General features: G+C 38.6%; 1 protein-coding gene across 5 annotated transcripts in view; it reads right to left on the bottom strand.

The window, feature by feature from the left end:
* mgat4c (mgat4 family member C) overlaps window positions 1–24,424 on the bottom strand; it is a 438,829-nt gene that overhangs the window by 121,242 nt on the left and 293,163 nt on the right. For all 5 annotated transcript variants that reach the window (XM_043709709.2, XM_043709712.2, XM_043709714.2 and 2 more), the window contains exon 3: window positions 18,073–18,182. The gene's annotated coding sequence lies outside the window, so the exon portion shown is untranslated. The remainder of the gene's footprint in view (window positions 1–18,072; window positions 18,183–24,424) is intronic.

Below are 24,424 nucleotides of genomic sequence, written 5' to 3'. Positions count from 1 at the left end.
AATCATCAGTTTCCCCCATATATGCCTCCATTGTTTTTTTTATAAAGGAAAAGGAAGCTCTACCAATTAAATAGTTTTTCATTGTAACATCTTCCTTCTCTGCAACAGTGTAGTACACAGTACTTTGATTGTAGGTGATGCTTTATCTAACACTGTTAAGGTCCAAAAGTCCGGTCTTGTGTTCTGTACCATTCATCTCTGATCTTGATTCTGCAGGGAAATATTGTTGTATAACCTTTTCCATTTCTTTTCAATGTGCTTATTTAATCTTATTCATCTGCCTGCAGCTCTTGGCCACAGCAACTCTGGAATAGCAATTGTCAAGAAGGTCCCTGTAATCCAGTGGATCAAGTTAAGCAGGTTGAGAAAGAAGGAACGGGGTGTTGACTTGAAGGTCAGGGTTGGCAGTGATTGCTACCTGGGTGCCCTCTGTGGGCAACAGGATGCCTGATCAGGGCAGATACCACCATCGTAGATGTCAAAGAGGTCACCAGGACATACCAACTAGCCTTTCCTTGTGGCATAAAGACCTCCGCACACTGCCTTTTAGCAGAATACAAGCAGCAACAGGATGAAGCTCCTAAGTGACCATGATAAAATGAATTCTCCAGCCATCTTGCACAGTACACGTGCAGCTGCTTGGCAGATTCTGCTGGTATTATTAGTAAGCACCTGGAAGGAAGTGGCTGCAAAAACAGAATAGAAGCTGCACTAACATTTAATACCCCTGGCATAGGGTGCCCACCATCTAACATTAGGGTACATTATCTGTGATGATCTCTGAAGAGCCATAGTTTCTGCAGCCACTATTCCTCTGACATTGTAGGTATGCCTAACGGAGCCTGTAAACTCAGATACTCCGGGGGTTTCTGTCTGACTTTGGCTTGCTGTCAGATTTCCTGATCCTGTTCTCCCTCCTGTTGTCACTACCAGCGCAGCGTGGTGCTCCAGTGCTGAAACAATCCAGTATTCTAGGCTGAAGGAGTACAGAAAAATTGTCATTGTTCAACACCCTCTTCCTTCCTTTCAAGGCTTCTCTGATGGAATTCATATTCAAAGCTACTTAATGAGTACTCCTTCCGCCGTTAGGACATGCACTGCCCTTTTAATTTTTGAAGGCAACTTTTTTAAGCTTAGTCACTTCCTACCTAATGCTTAAAACCTGATTCTGTCAGATTCTCAACTTCAAACACAGATGAAAAGATTCTCCAAAGACAGTACAACTCCCTAGAACTCAATTCCATTTTTCTAATTTGTGAACAAAATTGTTATGTCAGATGTAATGGTGTTTCAATAGTAGAATTATAGGGGAGAATTTAAAACTACTTCATGGCAGCTTGGGGAGAGTAATGGGTATAGTACAATGAAAATGCATACATGTACACATGATGATGTAACTTGAGTATTATGTTTCCCAGTCAGAGACATCATCAACATATCGCAGCATGTGATCCGAGGGTATAAAGGTCTCAGATGCAATCTTAACTTGGGCTACTTGAAGCATGACACACTGATGAAAGTGTACTACTCTTTGTAACAAAATAGCTCAGTACTGGCCCAGACAATCGAATGTGTCTCCAACATTATATTCAATATATAACCATGAACTGTTACATATGACAGACACAGCTGATTCAGACCAGGAGGACATGGCCAAGGGAGCATCCTCCAGGAGAGAAACTCAACACCAGGATCTCATGGTAGCAAAATCCATGGTCAGGCCAACTACTTGTTAGGGAAACCCATGAAAGCAGCATAAATTAATGGGTTCAATATCTGGCAAGTTGTTGAATTGCTAAATCCGGTTCACAGTCCCAGTCTGGAAACCTTCCCCTATCTTACATCTTACACTTTGCCAGGGTCTGTTCCATACAGTGTTCTGTCTAAGGCCTAATGTAGGCTTTCCCTTCTGACAGTCTGGCGTAATACCAGGTGAGTTAAAAAGTGTGGTGCTGGAAAAGTGCAGCACGTCAGGCAGCATCTGAGAAGCAGGACAGTCAACATTTTGGATATAAGCCTTTCATCAGGAATGTGGAGGGGAAAGGGGGGTGAGACATAAATAGAAAAGGGGATGGGGCTGGGGGCAGGTAGTGGGCAAGGCGGTAGGTGAATGTAGGTGGGAAGAGTGGAGTGGATAGGAGTGAAGGATGATGGACAGATGGGACAGGTCAAGAGGGAGGTGTCAAGTTGGAGGGTTGGATCTGGGATGAGGTGGGGGGGCAGGGGTCTCCTGTACATCGGGGAGACAGAACACCACTCAGAGCGTTTCAGGGAACATCTCTGGTCCACACACGCCAAACACCACCAATGCCCTGTGGCCAACCACTTCAGCTCCCCTTCACACTCCCTCAAGGACATGGAAATCCTGGCCCTCCTCCACCAAATTAAATCCACCCACCCTCATGAGGAAGAATGCCTCATTTTCCATCTCGGGACCCTGCAACCACATGGCATCAATATCACTTGACCAGTTTCCACATCTCCCTGCACCCAACCTCATCTCAGATCCAACCCTCCAACTTGGCTCTGCCCTCTTGAACAGTCCTACTTGTCCATCTTCCTTCCCACCCTCCACTCTGACCTATCACCATCATCCCCCACCTTCATCTACCTATCACCATCCCACTTACCTTCCCCCCAGCCCCACTCCACCCTCCCTATTTATCACTCAGCTCCCTTCCTCCCTGAAATGTTGACTCTCCTACTCCTCAGATGCTGCCTGACTTGCTGTGCTTTTTGCAGCGCCACACTTTTTGACACTGACTCTACAAAATCTGCAGTCCTCACTTTCCCCTATGCTACCAGATGAGAAATAGAGCAAATAGTAATGTGGTCCCACCATAAAATTTGGCAGCAGCTGCTTTCCCCATATTTCTGGGCTTTCACTGATAAATGTCCTTCCCCTATTCTTGAGGTAGCCAGTGAAGGAGACCCATTGTTCCTGTGCAGAAAGAACTATCCAATTAATCCCATTGCCTGGGCTTTCCTCACAGTCCTGACAAATGTTTCCCTTTCAAATATTTATCTAGTTCCTTTTTGAAAGTTACTATTGAATTGATTTGTACTACCTCATGATTGTGCATTCTAGATCCCATCAACTTGCTGTGATAAAAATTTTCTTAACTCTTGTTATTTTGCCAAGTATTTCAAACGTTACAAGAATAAAATGATTCACCAGTTTATATATATTAACTTGAATATTTTCCCTTTTAAAGCTTGAAAGTTTTATGAAAAACTTGATTGAATATTGAATTATGCAATGTATCACAATGCTTCAGGAGTGTGTTACAGGACTATAATACAGTAAGATTATTTTGATGTTCCCATAAAGTATGAGCTTGAAGCTTAAACAAAATCCAGTTCCCAGCTCCAAGTGGCAGTGTCATCTTGGCTTAGTGTTAGCATGTTTGCTTTTCAGTTAGAAGGTTGAGGGTTCAAAAACCACTCCATGTAAGTACATAATCTAAGTTGACACTTCAGAGGAGTATTGCATTTCGGATGAGATGTTAAACAAAGATCCCTCTGTCTATTTGAGAGAGAATGTGAAAGATCTGATGACACACTTTCAAAAGGAAAAACAGAGAGTTCTTCCATTGTTTGACAGTCATTCAGTCACCATGTAAACAGATTAACTGGTCATCGATCACACAGCTGTTTGTGGGACTTTGCTGTCTTAAAATTGGCTATTCAGTTTCTCCATAAATTAGCTGTGAATCCACTTGAAAAGTAATTCATTGTTTTTGTTGCACTTTGAAATGTTGTAAACACAGTATGCAAATATACATCAGTATTTACAGCAACTAAAAAGCAATCATAGATAGACAATTAATATTTCACTTTCATTGATGTGCAATTCTGTTTCTTATTCCAGTTTGTATTACTGCTATTAATTTTACAATGACAGGAGGAGGGATATTTATAAGACATAAAAGGAAGGAAGAAAATAAAATTAAGTGTGTGGTCACCTCCCATGTCAGAGCTGTGGAGCAATCTTACTTAAAAAGCATAATAAACTTCAACCAATGCTAAAAGATTATTAACTGCAGCTCGATAAAGCTAATGATGTGGACTTATTCAGTCAATAAGCAGCTTTTGAATAAATTATACTTAATAATGATTTAGCATTATACAGTGTGTTGATTCTACATTTCTCATTCCAACTTACAGGCAATCGAAAGTAATCAGAATTATGCATTGCTCTTCTTCCTAAAATACTTCTCAGAGGAAAACATTCAAGTCCTAGCCTGGAAGATGACCTACTGCAGCTTCAATTCCTTTTGCGATCACACAGGAATCTGAAGTGAAGTGACCACTCTACTCTCAGTATTCCCCCACCCACTTATTGCAATGCTTTCCACATCCATTATGGCAATATCCACATTATCGCTCTCAAGTAAGTCATGTGAAACTGTCAGGGTTCAGCTACCACACATACACAGAAGCTATTAAAGCTCATAAATAATTGAGGAGAGTGAATAATTCAAAAGGAGCTCTATTCAGCTTTTAGTCTTTGGGACTCGATTTTCAAACATCAGTTAAATTGAGACTGACAACATTTTCCATTTTTTGGGGGGAATCTAATAGCAAACAGAAACCTGTCAATGACAAGAAAAAAATATGAATATCAGCATGGAAAATTATTCCTAAGGATTTCCGCTGTTTCTCAGGTCTGAGTAAATCCATGTAAAACAATGAGGAGCAAATAAACTGAAATGAAGGTTTCCATCCACAAAGGAAGTCTAACAGTGATTCTTTCAAATTGATTAAATAAAATACATCAAAACATTCCGTGACTGTGAAAGTACATTCAGAAACACACAGTAGTAATTCCAACCAATCAGATTTTATGAAATAGACTATGAATCAAAAATAATCAAACTACTCACTGCACACAATGTCTCCACAGCACCTTCCAGCCTCAGCCTGGAACTTGTGCAGCCAGTTACAATGAATACAAGCCCTCCAGCAGACGCTTAAATGTCTTCACTGCTACTTATGAAATCCATTTGCACATGCCACAGCTGACAGCACAGATGCTGTGCTTTTCTTATATATCCATCCATTTGTTTCAGTAATCCCACATAGCATTAAGGTCTAACCATATTACCGTTTGTCAGTTAAGATCCGTTCCTTCTTGATGAGTCTTAGTTTTATTACCCTGCTGTAGAAATAAACTAATACAGAACAGCAAATGATTCCTGCTGGGAGAGCCTGCATTCTATTAAAGGTCTGCTTCAGACATCTCCCTCTCTTTCTTCCTCTGGATTGCAGCTCTATTATATAGACCTCAGTTTATATAAAAGAGTAGAAGTCTCTTAAAGCAAACACCTCGACAGTGAGCAAAACCTTTCAGTCCTTTGTAGTAAATGACTCATGTAGAGCGTTTGTGAATGGATCAATGGACCGCACTGAGCTGATCAAACATTTCCTTTCCTAGAATGTTCTTAGTGCAGGTCATGCAAATTAATAGGCATTCTGCGCTTGGCATATTAATAAATGCCCTTTGGTATTTAGTTAATACTTACAGATAATATAGAAAACTTCATCGCGTGTATTAGCCTAATACAGACCAAGACACAAAGATATTCCAAAAATCATTCTGTAATTCTTTTTACATTAACGTATTGAATTGTTTAAATTAACAATAGTAAGAGTAACATAATAAAAAGGTTGGTTATACCAACATTAATCCATTTTGATGTAATAGAGGTTTTTACATAATCACTAATACAAATGTAAATATACTGAGAAAAGCTATTACCTTTGGAAAATAGTTAAATGTATAAAGTTCAATATACCTTAATGGAGATATAAACTATTTTTAAAATACCACTAATATTGAAATGTTAACATTCAGGACAGCTTCAAAGTTGGAATCACCAACAAAAATGTATCAAACAGTTGTCAAAAATTCTAGATTTTTGGATAAGTGATCTGACTATTGATAGCAGATTTAAAACAGCCAGTCAAAGAAAGGATAATTTGTATGTTGCGTGGCAAAGTTGTAGACAACATCTACACATTTATTATCATTGCCATATAAAGAAAAAATTCTTCTCCAGAGTCATGATATGAAAATATGCAAACACAGAGATTTTAGAAATATGCAAGTCTGTAGAAACAGAATTACACAGTCATGCAGGATGAAGGCAGAGAAGAAAACAGCATAGCAAAACATTAACATCGCTTTCTGGTTATACAGATCTTGTATACTCAGAGTCCATTAATTACTAATTTGGCTACCTTGCCTTTCGTTTATTAGATTCAGCTTAAGTTACAAAATGAACTAAATACTTGCATTAATAAACTTACATGAAATGATTGTAGGTGAGTCAACTACCATTTATTAACAGTTTATTGTTGGAATATTGAAGGATGAAGAGTTAATGCTACTTTAAAGCTGCATCACTCGCATTACTGTGGCTATGGGTTCAGTTTTGGTAAACCCTGGATTAGCACGCTGGCAAGGTGATGAGATAGGAGGTAGGAGAGGAAATGATGAACTGGTAAGGGAGGCATTGGGAGAGGACATTAATGTCTTCTTGCTGTCAATGTTTTACCAGCAGCAAGAAATCTGGCAACCAAATGAGTTTCTTAAGTGGCCAATTAAGGGCCAGTCACAGATCCCCCATACGGCCTTGGGCAATTCATTGTGTTAAGAAGGGTTGCCGCTGGTGGGGTGACTGCTGGATATTTGCAGACAGACTCTCAGCTTGTACTGGAGTGGAACACTCCCACATACATACTCCATTGTTCATAGATGTTCCCTGTCAACCCCCAGCAGCAATGACCACCCTCAGAGCAACAGTGGTCCTGGTGATCTAAACCACACACCCCTGATCATGAAAGTCCTGCTTCTCCCAACGTAATTCATCTGTGTTTTGAACGTTCCCAGTCATCAAAGCATTCTCTATCGAACAGTGGCAGAGTGGGGCTGTTGAGCGCCTGCTTTGTCAAAAGTTCTTAATTGAACTGTGGCCTCTTTATTGTCTGCAGCCAGCAAAGTGCTGCCTCAAGTTCCACTTTTCCACTTACACTACACCCAGTGATGAATTGAATGTCGTCTGATTTTCCCAGTGCTCTATGCATTTTGGTATTCTTCTGTAGTATTACTTCCTGTCACAAAAAAAAAACCATTGCCAAGTTAAACCTTCCATTAAAAAAGAGCCTAAAAGAATCATCAAGAAGAAGAAAGTGCTTGGTGTTGGGCCGTTAGCTTATTGGTGTAGATGAGGAATGAGAGGATGGTATGCAGTCAGGGAGAATAACATCAGCTTCAGCAGATGAGGGGGATGAGAGAGAAAAATCGAGAAAGTTTTCTTCCTCAACTGTGAATCCTCAGAATCGTTTTCATCAGGATTTCTATTGTCCAGCCATATGCATGCTGTCCCTTGGACCCTGAACTATCTGACAATGTGCTGCTATGCGCCAGCCAGAGAACACCATACTCTCGATGGGAGCAGAGGTATAGTGCTCACGTTTTGTCGAATCAGTAATTGAGTACTAAACCTGCAAAAACGCCAATTTGCCAATAACAAATGTGGTCATCAGCAATGTGGACACAAATTCCATGCTAAATTCCCAATTTCAAACAGATTGGACTTATAAGCATGGTTCTCATCTTTTGGCCAAAACTGTCCTATTAGCATCTGTAATGGAGACCTCCCTGTTTATCAACTTCTCATTCTCTTCAAATATATTTAAAGTGTTTCAAAGACACTTATTAGACTAATACCTGAACTGAGTGAGGAGTTGTCTTATGAAAAAATTTTGGATAGACTAGCCTTGTATCTGCTGAGGTTAATAGAGTAAGAGGCAACTTGATTGAAACATAAGTTGCAAAAGGCTGTCGACAGGGTGGACAAGCAGAGAATGTTTCCTCTTATGGGAGAATCTCAAACTAGGGGCCCTACAAATTAAAAATTATGGGTCATCCATTTAGGATGAGGAGAAATCATTTTCTCTCAAAGAGGGTCATGATTCTTCAGCATGTTTTCTCAGAAAAGGTGGTGGAAGCAATGTCTTTGCATATGTCTCAGACAGACGCAGATAGATTTATGAAAGGTTATTGGAGATAGGCCGGATGTTGGAATTAAGGTTACAACTAGATCAACCATGATTTTATTGAATGGCAGAGTAAACTCAAGCGATTTAATGGCATAATCCTCCCCCTAATTCTTATGTGTATATGTTTATCAATGTGGAACATCTCTTCATCTGTCACATATCAATTCACAAAAAGGAATCTATGTATTTCTGTAATTCCATACATTCTTCTTCTCAGTTTGCATTGTCCACCTTCAGGTACAGTAAAACAATGTTTACATTTTTGATCACAGTATCATTTATATGGGAAGATAGTGACTGCCCTTGATATCAAGGCTGCATTTGATGGGAGTGTGGAATCAAAGAGTCCTTGCAAAACTGCAGCCAATAGGAATCTGGGGAAAACAGACCACTAGCTGGAGTTATCTCTGACACAAAGTAAGATGGTAGTACTCATTAAATTCTCAGATATGGAAGCAGTCCATGTCCAAATTCAGAAACCTAGATATTATCCAGGTCTTCAAGTTGACAAATGGCAAATGATATTTGCTCAAGCCAAGTACCAAATAATCATCTCCAACAAGAGAGAATCTAACCATCACCCCTCGTCATTCAATGGCAGTACTATCATTAAATGCCACATTCAACATCCTGGGGACTTCCACCTGCCCCACCACTTTTGAAAGAAGAAAATCTCACCCATTGATTTATCTAATCTTATATCTATGGATGTCTCTCTTCAATAACATGTACCAGAATTAATTTGTTTGCACATTAGCGTACACCTTCTGAAAATAAAGTTCGAATTGTCCTTTATAAAGAGAGCTGATAATTAATGATCAGCCTATGACTTGTTCCATTATGTCTCAGGCCTGCAATGTCCTGGCTTATCACTTTACCACTGATGTGGCATGTCACTTTCCAAAGGTCATTGGAAAATGACTAATGATTCAATTATTTTCTCTTTCGATATCCTGGGATGGATAACATCCAAATGACTGCCTTAAGTAATTCTGTTAACTTTATTTTGCAGCTTCTTTGTAAGTATTAAAATCTATTGTGGCCTTACAGTTCAACAATTTCCATTCTAACTAGAGGTAAAATATTAAAATTCGTAACAATCCTTCAGCATCTGGTACAAGATGCCCATTGCACCCTCCATTTTCATTTCTTTATGAACCATCCTTTTCAAGTTGACTGGCTGGCTTGTATTCCTATACCCTCTGAGATATTCCAATTACTCATAGCATTCCTCAATCTTTTCTACTGTGTTATCTCCTCCGCACTTCACATATTTTTCAACTTCTCTTCTGTCTTAGCCTCTTTTATTTAACCACAGAAATCCAATCTTTGAGACATACCCCATTATTACCAGCCAGTAACCAATGTGAAATGTATTTCATATTTAAATTTACATACAAGATTATCAGAGGATTAGATAAGGTAGACAGTGAAAGTCTTTTTCCTAGGATGATGACGTCAGCTTGTATGAGGGGATCTGCTACCATCTCAAAGCTTGAAGGGATGCTTGAGGCTACAAATTGAGGGGTGATAGATTTAAGACAGATGTCACAGGCAGGTTCTTTACGCAGGGAGTGGTAAGGGCATGGAATGCCTACCTGCTAATGTAGTCAACTCAGCCACATCAGGAGATTTAAACAATCCTTACGTAAGTACATGGATGATGATGGGGTAGTGTAGGGGGAGCAAGCTAAGAATAGTTTGCAGGTCGGCGCAACATCAAGGGCCGAAGGGCCTGTTCTGCGCTGTATTGTTCTATGTTCTATGTTCTATCAATCACTGCTCATCAAATTGTTTGATTTGCAGTTCTTTCCAACCAATTAGCTTGTAGTAGGTTTATTTTATGCTGTCCACATTAGTCATTCCGCAGACAAACATTCTTTATCTTTGATTCTCTTCTGTTCTTTAAGTGTTTGTAACTGCAATTATTTCAATTATGGGATATATTATATATATATCAAGAGATAGAAAATTTGTAAAAATCAGAGATCTGTAACTAATGCCTGAAGTTAACAGTACTTTGATCACCTCAAATGAGAATCTGGCTTAAGCTTTGGGTGTCAGAATTTCAATAGAACTGAAGATTTTAAGCAAGCATGATAGTTGAGCCGAAACAAGAAAGGACAGGCAGGAGGCTGGAAGAACCCAGCAGGCCAGGAGGTGGAGAATTAAATTTTTCGGGTGTGACCTTTCTTCAGGGCTGGGGGTGAGTGTAGGGAGAGTTGCAGATAAAGGGAGTGGTGGGGGCAGGGTAGTGAAGTGGGATAGGTGAAGACAGATAGAGGGTACAACCTGGTTGTTCAATGGAAGGAATGAATCTGGTTGGTGGCAGGGAGGAGTGGAAGGGATGGGGAGGGGCTGGGAATTGAAATTGGAGAACTCAACGTTGAAGAAAGGCCATTGTTTTGTGATAAACTTATGCATAAATCAGTGCAGTTTTTTTTTCCACATACCACTTAATAATGGTGTGCCCATGGCAAATTGGTCTGACAGTCTCACTCAAATTATACCAATGTGCATAAGCTATGACCAGTGAAGCAGTTCACCAGTTGCAAGGGAGCAAGATTGGCTGAGATGCCAGCTAAAGGCCCAAATTCAATCAGAGCAATTGCAAAATGGGGGTGCAACGTGGTGGTTTGGTGCAGGAAAACACCAACCAATGTCATTCTTCCTGCACTTGCTGGGTCTTGCTGCCCACCAGCAGTTGCTTTTAGAAGCACTAATTAGGCTAGATACAATTCCAGCAATTCTGAACTCAACTAACCTGACTCCTGCTATGTTTGGTTCAAGCCATTTTTCTAGCTGAGATCCTAAAACAGGCATTAAGCCATTATTCAAAGCCCTGATATTGTGATTTGAAGAAGAACAGGAGAATTCTTGTGGCTTTCGACTATTTTTGGCCTCATTTTTAATCTCTCAAATAACACCATCAACTGGTTACTTATCACTAGAATAAAACCAGTAAACAGCAGGTGCTGGAAATCCAAAATAAAGAAAAACAGAATTTGCTCAAGAAACTCAGATGCTGCCAGACCTGCTATGAAGAGAAAACTGAGTTAAGGTTTTGAGTTCAGTGACCCTTTTTGAGAACTGTTCTGAGCGAGGGTCACTGGACTTGAAATGTTAATTCTGCTTTCCCTCCACAGATGCTACCAGACCCACTGAGTTTCTCCTGCAGTTTCTGGTTACTTGTCACACTGCACTTTGAAGGGCATTGGTGTCGGCTAATTGCCTGTCAAAACATTTGGTCTTCATAATTTCAGTACAATCCCAATATGATTTGTAATGCTATTATTAAGAAAATGTGTTTTTGCTGCTCAAGGTCCATCAGTGTCGGATATACAATTCATTGGATAGTGAGCAAATAAAGTATTCTTCTCCAGATTGTTTTGATTTATAGGTGCACTGATTCAACCACTGGGATTAAACTACTGACTTAATGCTGGATTTGGTCCCATTGATCAGAAAAGGGAAAGCATGAATTGGCTGAATGATGGAGGTTCCTCAAATAGAAGTCAGCAATGCATCGTTCTACTTTGAAGATAACTGTATTTAAACAGAGCTAAACAGGCTGAGAACTTTATTTCAATTAACCACAATCCATAAAACTCATCCCTACTGATTTTTGGTACTGAGAATTATACATCCATTCATACACTTAATTAATATATCTTCAATTTATCTAGCCTCAGGCATTCCTTCAAGCTTTGAGATGGTAGCAGATCCCCTTCTTTATAAATCAACATGAATAAAATAAAACCCAAAACATACCAACTGACAACATATTGTATTCTATTTCTTCCTTTGTACATTCAAGTTCTAAGCATCCATTTTCTGGTGTGTCCAACAGTTTCTTTGAACTTGTTTCTTCCTTTGTAAAACAATCAGATAACTGATTGTTGTTATCTGTCTATTTCAATTTGGAGATTTAGACATTCCCTGGCATCTATCAAAATTGCAATACTGATCCTTGGTCTTTTATCATTCGCACATTCTGTTGAGTTTATGTTATCCCATAGTGACTTATTATCAATGTAGCACTCAAAGAGAGTGGCTGCTGAATTGCTTTTAGCACTTCTTTCAATATTTCTGCAAGGAAAACTGCCAAATCTATCACCACAGCAAGTGTGAGAGTTTCCACCACTAAGGTACACTTTACTCTTCTGATACTTTTAGCTTCCCAGGCTAAAGGGCATCATTTATCTCTCTTTCCCACCAGGAAAATTACAAACCTTTCAGCTTTCAGAATTTGTAAAGGAAGCATCAATAAAAACAATACATTTCATGTTCTTGACATCTGCCAATGATGGAAATTTTAATACATGATGCTACTTTTAAAATTTTCTCAGTGATCATTTGCTCAAGTAAATTATATTTTCCACCTTGCAGGCTTTCATAATTGTATCCTGTTCTAATACTTCAAAATTGGCCATTCAACTTGTTAAACCTGCTCCACCATTTAACATGGTCATCATCAATCAAACACTTCAATGTCTTTTCCCCACAATATCCCCATAATCCTTTATACCATGGTAATCAGACACCATTTATTTCAACCTTAGACATTCTCAAAGATTGAACTACCACATCCTTTTAGGTAGAGGATTCCAAAATTTACAACCCTCTGAGTAAGTAAAATGTTTGGTCCTAATTGGCATCCGAGTTATTTTTAGCATTGAGCCCCTGATTCTATTCTCCCCAACCAGGGGAATATCATATCTGCATCTACCTTATCTATCTTTTTAGATATATTCCTAGAATCCCTACAGTGTAGAAGCAGGACATTTGGCCCATCAAGTCCACACCAACCCTCGAAAGTGCATCTCACCCAGACCCACCGCCCTGCAAGACCGCTATAACCGTGCATTTATCATGGCTAATCCACCCAGTTTGCACATCCCTGAACAATATGGGAAATTTTTCATGGCTAATCCATCTAACTTGCACATCTTTGGACTGTGGGAGGAAACTCACACAGACGCAGAGAGAATGGCGATTTTGTGGAGTTTGCATAGAGAGTGGAATTTGAACCAATGTCTCTGGCACTGTGAGGCAGCAGTGCTAACAATGAAATCATCCTGCATTCTTCCCAACTGTACAGTTTGCATAAGGCCCAGTTTACATAATCGATCATAGGATAGTCCCACCATTCCATCTACAAGCATGGTGAACCTTTGTTACACTTGCTGTATGGCAATAATATACTTTGTGGTTTTGTTTGGGCGCCCAGTCAATACAGCTGTCCAATTAGACTGCTCAATTCCTCTATTTCAGTTTTACAAGCTGCAGCATCTGTTTTGACTAATTTTAGTGGGGCTCACATTTTCCAACAAAGATTGCAATTGCAAAGTGACACTTGATCCATTCTGCCTTACAAAAAAATCCAGTCTACACCAAAGGTTTCCAGAAACCCAACTTGCAATTTTGGATTCTACTTTAAGCCCAATTATGATGATGTGCTCAAATTCACCGCCACAACCCCACAAAAAAAAAGTTATTTGCATGTATAATAAAGATGCCTGATTGCTGCCTCCTCACCCTTTCAGTACCTCACAGCAAGATTTGTTTTAAACTGACAGCAGTCCAATTTTACTAAGACAGACATTACTGAGAAGTACCAAACTCAAGAAGCATCATTTAGGCTAGTCACACATTTATTAACCATCAGAAAGTCTCACACATTTAGAAAGCCACAATATATAAAACTCTCCCTGATGAGCTCCACACATTGATATACAACCAATTCACACCCTCTGAATATGCCCATTACCTGTTCTCTCATTCAATTAGGAATCAGACATTTTACCTTGCAAAGTACAGAATTTTGAAATCAGACATGATGTCCATGGATGAAATGGTAAGGAGCAACAGTTCATAAATGTCCACGGGATTCTCGCTCCATTAGAGTGGGACAATTAGCTCTGTATAGCATGAGGGTAACGACTCCACATGCATCAGGTAGGGTGAGGAGGCTGGGCTCCATGATTTGTCACAGCCATTAAAAGAGTTTAATCTGCATTGTTGGTTTTATTCTCCACCAAATTCTAGTCATCCAGCCAAGTGAGCTAACTGACCCCCATGATCGGACGCTGAACAAATTGTTCCTGCTCAGTTTGATCATAGTGCTGTCTTACATAATAGGTCTTGACCGTCAAACCACATTTTTAAAGCAGTCTGTCAAGTTTGGAAGATCTACAATAGCACGTTCAAATTTTGGTGCTACAAAATTTAAATGAATATGTTCACATTAGACATGCAGGTGATAATAATCCAGGTTTTTAACTGTTCCATCTTCCTTCCCACCTATCTGCTCCACCCTCCTCTCCAACCGATCACCATTACCTCCAACCTCCATCTACCTACCGCACCCTCAGCTACCATCCCTCCAGCTCCCCTCCCATTTATCTTAGCACCCCCTCGACTCACAGCTTCATATCTGATGAAGGGTGTTTGCCTGAAACATCGATTGGCCTGCTCCTTGGATGCTACCTGACCTGCTGTGCTTTTCCAGCACCACACTCTCGATGCCAATCTTCAGCATCTGTAGTCTGCACTCTCTCCTCACTAACTTTTCCTGTCAGTTCCAAAGGAAAGCCAGTGCAGAGAGCTACACAATTGGTACTCTGCACAGATATTTTGAATTGACATAGAGTCTGCTGTTGTGCAGTAGCAGGAGCTCTTCTCTTTTCGGCAGAAACAGGAGTCTCACTTTGATGCAAGCAGCTGTTATGGTATTGCTCCAGCCATGAGCTTGGTCAGAACTGATGACCTAACCACATGCCTAGTGTTGGAGAAGTTGAACTCTGGCAGTGACTAGAGCACCCTCATCCAATTTGGCTACATCTTCCACCCACCCTGTGGCCGTCTTGGATTTTTAAAAAGGTGCACTGCAGATGAACGTGCATAGAAACTGATAGAAACTGATTCAATGCACTCATCTTTTGAACTTGTTAAGTTTAAAAGACCCTCGAATAATATATTCTGAAAATATGTTGCTTCAGTTGATATTATCCAAGGTTAAAGTATCATATTGTTTCACTGAGCACAACGGTTCTCATAAAACATAGCCACATGCTGGACCATTTCAAACCAAAACAGTCATGATCTTTCTCTACTAACAATGAAATTTTCAAGCATTTCTAGATGGACACTTTTTGGACAATTGTACATGCTGATACATGTTAATGCCACTTGATATAAATATAAATTATCACTTGCTCAATGCAGCAATGGCAATACCACTTGTGTGTATTGGAGTAAATTACCTAATATAAATGGAATAACAAATGCCCTGCAGCATTAGAAATGAACTCAAATATGTTTTCAAGTGGCAAATGTCAAAAAGGACTTTTCTTTCATTAACCACACAGGACATAAAAGGATAGTTGCATATATGGTGATATTATTCATCCTGCAAAAAAAATGTTCACACTGCACTTTGCCAAAAAAAATCAAATTATAGAACTGCACAAATGACAATTTTTAAGTGGTGCTTGAATCAGCAAGTATAAAATGAGTTTTGTAATCCAGATAATTTGGAGCAAAGGCTTGTCTTCTAAATGACATTTCCAACATCCTTTCAAAGAATATGCTTTTACATGTGAAGCCTAGGCTCTGTTTGAGATATATTTGTATTCCACCGTATTGCCACAGGCAGATTATATTTACTTCAATTTTATAGGTGGTTTTGAAGCAGCAGTTTGCAAAGAAATATAAAGATTTGTACAGCCTCAGTGTCACACATGATTGTAGTCTAGCCTGTGTTGTCGCTGCAGCAACTACAGATCAAATCCCAGTCAATGGGTTTCTTCTTAAGATCTCCTGTGGCACAGTGGTTGTGTCCCTACCTTAGGGTCAGAAGGCCTGTGTTCAAAGCCTACCTGCTCTAGAGACGTGTCATAATGTATCGGAACAGGTTGAGTAAAGATATGGATAAAAAAGATTAGTAACTCTGGAAATCATAATATCGCATTTTACATGGAGACAGTGATTCTGTCCACTACCAGGCTGAATTTAACAATCATCAGTTAATTGAAAGCAAAACATTCTTGGCTTTGTCTTAGTAAAGGAGTGCAGCAGCCTGAAGTCATATACCACAAATATGCACTCATGGATAAAGTAGTGAATTAGCATTACAAAGTGTTCTAGAATATATTCCACATCCATTAATGGGCCTTAATTTGGATCTATTCATGGATATTCTGGAAGAATCGTCTTCTTGAAATTATGGCTTGGATCTTCCAAGGAGCAACAATCATGGTTGGATTGACACTCCACTTAAATGTTCCCATGATTCAATGCTCCTCTTTTGCAGTTTTGCAAGTCTGGCTTTTCCACAAAATGAGATGCATAGATCCTTAGAAGAACTCTGTGGCTGTGTAGGGACGAGGAATGGGAAGGCAAGACATACTACAACAAATGCCTTCAGAAGGGGATATGAAAACTTTAAAGGTCCAGTGTGAATATTAGTGAAAGGGTGAGTGGATGAGAGAGTGAACAGGTGGAGTAAGTAATGTAGGTGAATAGGGTGGGTGAGGTGGCAGGTGTGGTGTGGGGGCTAATTCGGGTGGGGTTGGGTTGGAAACTAGTCAGGTGAAGTTAAACAGTAGCTCTGATTGAGTGTTTAAGGGGTTAGTGGAGCGATTGGGATGTCAGCTGTGTAGTTAGCCAGGACTTAGATTTGGAGTTCACTGTCTAGCCTTTTCAAAAAAATTTAGTCACGGGATGTAGCTGTCACTCGCTGGTCCAATGTTTATTGTTCATCCACAATTACCCTCCAGAAGGGGCTGGTGGGCTGCCGTCTTGTACTCTGAAATCAATTTGATGTAGGGATACTCACAATGACTTGAGGAAGGGGTTACAAGATTTTGATCCAGTGACAATGAAGGAATAGTGATATATTTCAAAGTAGGATTGTGAGTGGTTTGGAAGAGAATTTACAGGTTGTGTGTTTCCACGTATGTGCTGCCATTGCCCTGGGTAACTACCAGATAAGCACATCAGGACTGCTCAAAGTCTCTGACTCGAGCTCCATGTCAGAGATTTTAATGGAGGGCCTTGGGAAGTTCAAAATTTCACAAGTAGTTCCAATGGAAGTCAGCCAGTCATTATTTTCATTGGTACTGACATACATATCTGGTCGATGATGATCTGGCCACCAAAACCTTTGGGCCTCTATATTTGCACCATTTAAGGCAAGTCATGTGGGAAATATTTTTATACATTGAGAAATGTTCAAACACATTGTTCAATTCTCTGTAATATTTTTTGTGTACGTCCCCGACACATGTATACAGCAGATATTCTGTAAGAAGAAACACAACAATTAATGCATAATGAAGGCTTTATGTATACTACTAAAAATCTTATGCTTCCATGTACTTCCCATTTACTAAAACTTACTTTGCTGTCATACTTGTGTCACGGTTTTGTATCAGTTTATTCTCCAGTAAATTCCTATGTCAAGATGGAAACTTTCTAGGCTGTCAATTTGCAATTACATACTTTCACCAGAAGTGATGCTATGGAATGACATAGCATCGCAGTTCTTCAATTTATACAGTGGAGAATTTTCATATACTGCAATCAACTCCACCTTCCTGCAGTTACCTCAAGTATTGCTATTTAACTTTAAACATCATTGAAGTGAAGCAGTTTATAGAAGAAAGGATGTTGTTTTATTGCACAAATCTCAGAAAGGTACAAAACTGTTATTAAAATTGGATGTCATCATGACATTGCAAAGTCTTAGCGTAAAAAGATCTTACACTCTGAAGATCAGCTGGTACTCTGCTGAAGCCTTCACATCAAGATTACAGTTGCAATATATACAAAGTAAACATGTAATCCAGACTGTATATGCAAGTCTTACACAAAAAACTTTTTAGCATACATATTCATTGATAAACTTTCAGATATTTGGCTTTATGTGGGCTAACATATAGAAAAGCAGAAAGCACAAAGGATACAATAAAGTACTTGAAGTGGAAACTAAATTGTACTTACTTTCTTGAGTCTTGTTGCCCCCAAGCTTCTAAACCTGCTTCAACTGCAGATGTTTATTTGTCTGGACTCCCTGAAGGAAAGTGGTGCCTTCACTGCATATGGGTATTCATCTGGTGAAGCAAACCACAAGACTTTTTCAGAACCCACGCAATTTTAAATCAATAATTTTCAATTAAATGAATGCCAGGTGAATTCTGTAACAGACAGCTAACCTGCGCCTCCGCATTACCACTTTGGAATTGAAGGTAAAATTCTGCAGCTTTATTTCCAAAGACAGTGATAAAGTTACAAATGGGTCAAGTTTTCTTTTGTTATATTGGTTTTTGATTGCACGCGAATTAACTCTTTATCCATAGTTCCAATCTACTGGAGTCTCTTTTGATGATCATATTTGGAATAGCATATTTGATCATTGCATTTAAGTTAATGCCATTTGCACATTTAAGTACTTTGGACAATATCCTCAGAATCTTTTCAGTATCTCTACACATACGGCTAAGGAGATCCTTTGACAATCTGACGTCAGTATAATTCCACTCTCAGCAGAATCAGTTTTTAAATTCTACCTCCAAGCTGCAGACCAAGCCAACTTAGAACTATTTTATTTGTCCATGTGTGGTGCTGTATAGCTTAATATATTATGTGAATAGTGTCATAAAGCTTTCTAAGTCTGGGTAGATATCATCCACTGTCTGATATTGATTGGATTTGTATCATCCGCTCAAAGTCCAATGAATTTGATTAAACATAGCCTAACCCTTCTGAATCACAGAAGCACAATTGTTCACATTACAGAAGGAAGCCATCTGGCCCATTGTGACTATGCTTGGCTTTTTGCCAATACAATCTAAAATTAATCCTACAGACCTGCCTTCTCCCCATAGCCCTTTCTGTTCATGCTGGATCTCTCTCTATTCACTTCCAGTCCTTTCAGATCATTAGGTTATTTCTCATCAAAAGTCAGAAAAGTATTTTATCACTATTGACCCCATAATTGAAGTAAAGTCCACAGATCCATAACTTGAGAATGAATTCCTTGTCTATGTGAAGAAGGGCCACACTGGCTATTTTCTGTTCTGTCGGGATAACACCTGAATCCAATGTGTTGGGAAAAATATCAAAGGGATTTGCAATATTGTGAGCATCCAGATGAAAATTATTCACATCTGGAGCCTTGCGTATCACAAATTTCTTCAACCTATGTATTATATTTTCCTTCGTGATTCTAAGAGTTTCCCATCTATTCCTTCTTCAATATTACTCTCTCAGTTCAAACATCTTTTCCCTTTTGTCAGCAGCAAAGGCTGTCAAAAAATATTGACTTAACAATTCCGCTATCTCCCTGTGCCACTGGTAAATGGTCAAATATCCCTCTACAGCTTTCTCTTGCTTCTAATATATATGAAGAATACCTAACTATTGTTGTTTATATTTTCCATGCTATTCCTTGACTCCTTTGGACATTAATTACACTTTTACAACTTTAGTGTTTCCTTGACTCATTTCTGAAAACACAGCTCCTAGAATGTAAAATAAATTCCCTAAAACATTTCCTTTTTTCCGTCTGCGCCTTTCCAAAGTTTTGTACTTCTTTTCACTAGTTTAATAGCCAATCATTAATTTGGAATAACAACTGAAATAACTGCACAAAGGCTGGTATCCTGACACCAAGTCACATTTTATTTACACATGCATAGTACTTGACACCGGTCCAGCTCCCTCAGAGCCAGCTGTCAGAGTGATCAGAACCTCTGACACTCCTGTTTACATCTGTCAGCTGGGATTCCTTGGTTGGAATCTGGTCCAATCAACGAACTCATGTTTTATGAGGTCCATCTAGCTCACGTTGTTACAATGACTTACAACAACTAAATTATTTTACAACATAACTGTTTCAGTATTAAAATCTCCTTGTTATTCTTCTGTTATTAACTTTGCATAATTTAACTTACTGAATTGTTTAACTTTTTAATTCTAAAAGCCATTAGTGCAATTAAATGGATTCAACTAACAAATTAAATTCACAATTTTTATCATTTCTGTATAAAAATATAGTATTTTAAAAAGACAAAAAAATTGGTTTCTAGTTTGATGATCATGTAACAATTTCTTTAAGGGAGAAACTTTATTTGGAGAGAATACATAATTTTTAAAAATGCAGCGTGATCAGTTTGTTACTTATGCATTTTCAGAATATCAGAAACAAAGAGGCAACAATAACTTAAATAAGGAAACTTGGTACATTTTAGACAAAGAAACGATTTTCTTAAATTTATTAAATTTTGTTAAAACTATTTTCTTTTCCAAACTCTTACCTGGTAAAATTAACATGATATTTTTTGACAGTTTTGTAGACCTCCATTTCCGAACCTCGTATTTTCCAAACATGTCTGTGGTTTCATAGCATAAAAAAAAGATGCTTGTTGTGTCTCAACAAATCTTGTCTGGTATTGTTCAATTGGAAATACGTCTATTGATGCGCTTATTTTAAAGATAATACTACTTTAGGCATAATGATCAGACATTTGCAGTTTCTCTATTGGATTTGACCCAATTAGCATGGATTTGTTCAGCGATTAAAACATTAAATCACAAGGTATGGAGCAGAATTAAAAACACTAAACCGATTGGCATGGTATCGTTTTTTTTTAAACTAACCTAACTTGTAAACTATTATAGCAATGAATCCTTTCAGACATGTTTATATTTTATTTTGTTGAGAAAAAAGGACATAAATTGTTTCTCATGCAGCCACCGAGCATTCTTTGGATTTGAAAGCAAATAACATTTCTTGGGGTGGCACGATTAGCCATGCTGCCAGGACCTGAGTTCAATTCCACATTCGGGTAATTGTCTGTGTGGAGTTTGTACATTCGTTTCATACCTGTTTGGGTATTCCCCCACCATGCAGAGATGTGTAGGGTAGGTGGGTTGGTCATGGGAAATGCAGGGTTACAGGGATAGGTCGGGGGGGGTGGTTCTCTGAAGCATGCTATTTGGAGGGTCGGTGGGGACCCGATGAGCCAAATGGCCTGCTTCCACACGAGGGATTCTATGATTCCTAGAACAATTGCATTATACTTCGAATTTCCTGCTGAATATTGTTGATACGAGTCAGAAGATATGCTGTTTTATGGTACTGTACATTGATAACTGAAATATATCATATTTGCAACATTTCTTCTATAATATGTTCCACATTGCATCACCCAGACATTTAAAACATCATCACAGTTTCAATAATTACCTTTTTAACCTCATCATAGTCTTTCAAAATTCTTCTCCCCCGTCATTATTTTACACTCACATTATCTTTCTCCTTTCCAAACTCCTTGTCTCTTTAATATTTGCTTTCAGTGTCATCTCTAAAGCTTTTCATTTGTTTACATGTATTTTCCTTCTTGCTTGGTGCTTCTATCATTTCTGCTTTTACTTCCCATCGTAATATATTACCCACTCAATAATGCTTCGGTGGATGCTTCTTCACTAATTCCCATGTTACTTCAACAAATATCTTAGTACCTTATGCCATTTTGTAGAATCTGAACTGTATAGAAACTGAGCCTTGAAAGCAAAGAATCAAAGTTTCCATGTGTCGGCAAATGCAAGATATCTTAGGCATCCTTCACTTGTCACAAAAATGTACAACTGACCACAGCTGATCTTCTGACCTGGGAACTGCTAAATATTTTTGACAAGCTGCTTGCCTTCAACAGAAGAGTCCATCAGGAGTTGGGGAGAAGATTTTACATGACAGAACTTGAAGATCTGCTGAATGTTCTCTTGCTGGCAGTCCCCAGACTGACAGTAAAACTTTAAACTTGTATGACAATCATTTTCACCACATAGCCTGAGTGATTGCACAGACTTTACAGTTATTAAAATATTTCCTCGCATAAAATTAATTAAGAAAGTAAGGTTAGACATTTTAATGTCATTTCAGTGTGATCATAACTTTTAACCTGAACATCGTCTGGGATCTTTATGTCACAATGACAATTCATCTCGAGCTTTCTTTCACCACAGTTCCATGGAAACATCAGCAAAGGTTTAACAGTTGATCCTGTCAGGAAATCCTGGAATACTGCCACAGCTGGTTTGTATTGCTGCCAATCATTTGCCTGTTGTTTGTTTTGAATAGAATGGTGATAGGTTTAAACTACAACCTGGGAGTGTGGCAGTGTATTCTGGGAGTTACAGCACTTCTCGTTTACTGATTGGCTGAAATTTTGACACAATACAAAAAAATTGTTTGTCATGACGATTTTAAACATTTGGTTGCCTTTTCAAAACACAGCATGAAAGAAATTATACCTTGGTTAATTTTGCAAGTTTCATGATGCAAGAACTATCTTTGACAACAATTTCATCAGAGTTCTGTGGGCAAAGATACAGTTCACATGCTAATAAAGAACTCCATTGAGCTAAAGCATATAGCAAAGGCTGTGAAACATTTTGGGACAACTATACGTTGAGAATAGTAGAACAGGACAACACTTGGAGCCATTTGATCCATTGAGACTGTGCCAGCTCTTCCACAGAATAACCTAGTTAATGACACTCACCCCAATCTTTCCATATATTTCTGTAAAGGTTTCCCTCATTAAGCCTAATATAATATAATGCTAACCTTTCTTATTAACATCATTGCTAACCAAATTCTGATGAAACGTTACAAGCCTGAAATGTTAACTGTGTTTCTCATTACGGACCCTGTGTATTTCCAGCATTTTCATGAGTTATTATTGTTTTCATTAACTGGTAATGATATTTTCTAACTTTAAGAAAACACTTGATCTCAAACTACCTTAAAAATGTATGTATTATTCAAGAATACAAATATTGTCAATTTCCACCGAACAGTATCAGAGGTGGGTATTGGCAGATGGAATTTAACTCCACTAACTTGATGGAAATGGATGATTTGGTAGTTAAAAATATTCCATATTATTCATATTCCATGTTACATATCTGCCATTTTTTTATACCTCCACGTGGACAGCATCTATTTTAGTGTTGGAGGCAATTTCTTTTAAATATGGAGATCAAGGTTCAATTATGCTACTGAGCCACCCAAAGATTAAAAATATCAAAGCCAAATGAACCAATTTGTCAAATATTGGTCTTACAGTTGTTCAAGTTCAGAATGAACCAATGACATTCAAAGGATGCTGACTGATTAAGCCAGAATGCTCCCTACTTATTTTTAAAAATAGCTGGAGATGGTTTCTGGTGTCCAAAGCCTCAGGGTTGGAGAGCTACATGGTTCTATTGGCAAGCCATTGAATTGTGATGAAGTCAAAAGAGACAGCCTTCCCCCACTTTGTTGGGAGAATTGAGAGAATGTAAAAGCGAACTTGAAAGTAAGCACTCAGCTCTGAAAATTTGGGAACAAAACCTAGCCCAGCAATAAATGTGTTGCATATCTCTATGTCAGTTACAATCAAATTGTTAATTAGGACAGATTAAGTGAACTTTTGAACTGAAATAGTATGTCTTATTTAAATTATTTTCTTATTCTTGAGGAATATTTGTGGTTATTTTGAAACAGGTGAGATCTCATTACAGCAGACACTATTTCATTTATTTTAGAGTCAGCAAATTAATCAGCTTCATGATTCCTTTGCTGCTGCCTCTTGCTCAAGATTTTTTTTTAGGGATGCATGATCCATAAGATTGACCGAAGGTTAGTGAATTAAATAAATTCATTATAGATATTTGTTTTAAAACTTGTTCGAAAATGTTATCATACAACTGTGGAGCAGATGGGACTTGAAACAAGGCCTTCTGGTTCAGAGATCATAGTACACTACCACTGTGTGACAAGCATCCTTAGCAAACCTCTTGCACGTTGCCTCCAGATTGTGCAACAATGTGGAGTTGCATATTTGAACAGGATGTTAGGAAGTAAAATAGTTAATAAGACAATAAGAAATAAGAACAACAGTAGGCCATTCAGCCCCTTGAACCTGTTCTATCATTCAACTGGATCATGGTTGAACCTACTTGCCTCACTTCTGCTTTCTTGTCCTTTCTGTGGAATCCTCGATTCTCCTACTAATCAAGTATCTATCTATCTCTGCCTTAAATATACACAAGGACGCTGCCTGAACAATTCTGTGATAATGAGTTACAAATAAATACCCACAACCGTCAGAGACAAAATTCCTCCTCATCTCAGTCTTAAATCGGTGACCCTTTATTCCTAACAATACCCTCTGGTCCTGGACTCTCCCATAAGGGGAAACTTCCTCTCAGCATTTACTCTGTCAAGCCTCTTAAGAATTGAAATGTTGCAATGAGATCGTCTTTCATTCTAAACTCCCATGAGTAGAGCCCTAACCTTTTTATC

Source organism: Chiloscyllium plagiosum, unplaced genomic scaffold (assembly GCF_037043375.1).
Source record: "Chiloscyllium plagiosum isolate Xiang-an unplaced genomic scaffold, Cpla_swu_hap1 HiC_scaffold_19, whole genome shotgun sequence".
Lineage (NCBI taxonomy): Eukaryota > Metazoa > Chordata > Chondrichthyes > Orectolobiformes > Hemiscylliidae > Chiloscyllium > Chiloscyllium plagiosum.
This window is presented reverse-complemented; position numbering and strand designations above follow the sequence as displayed.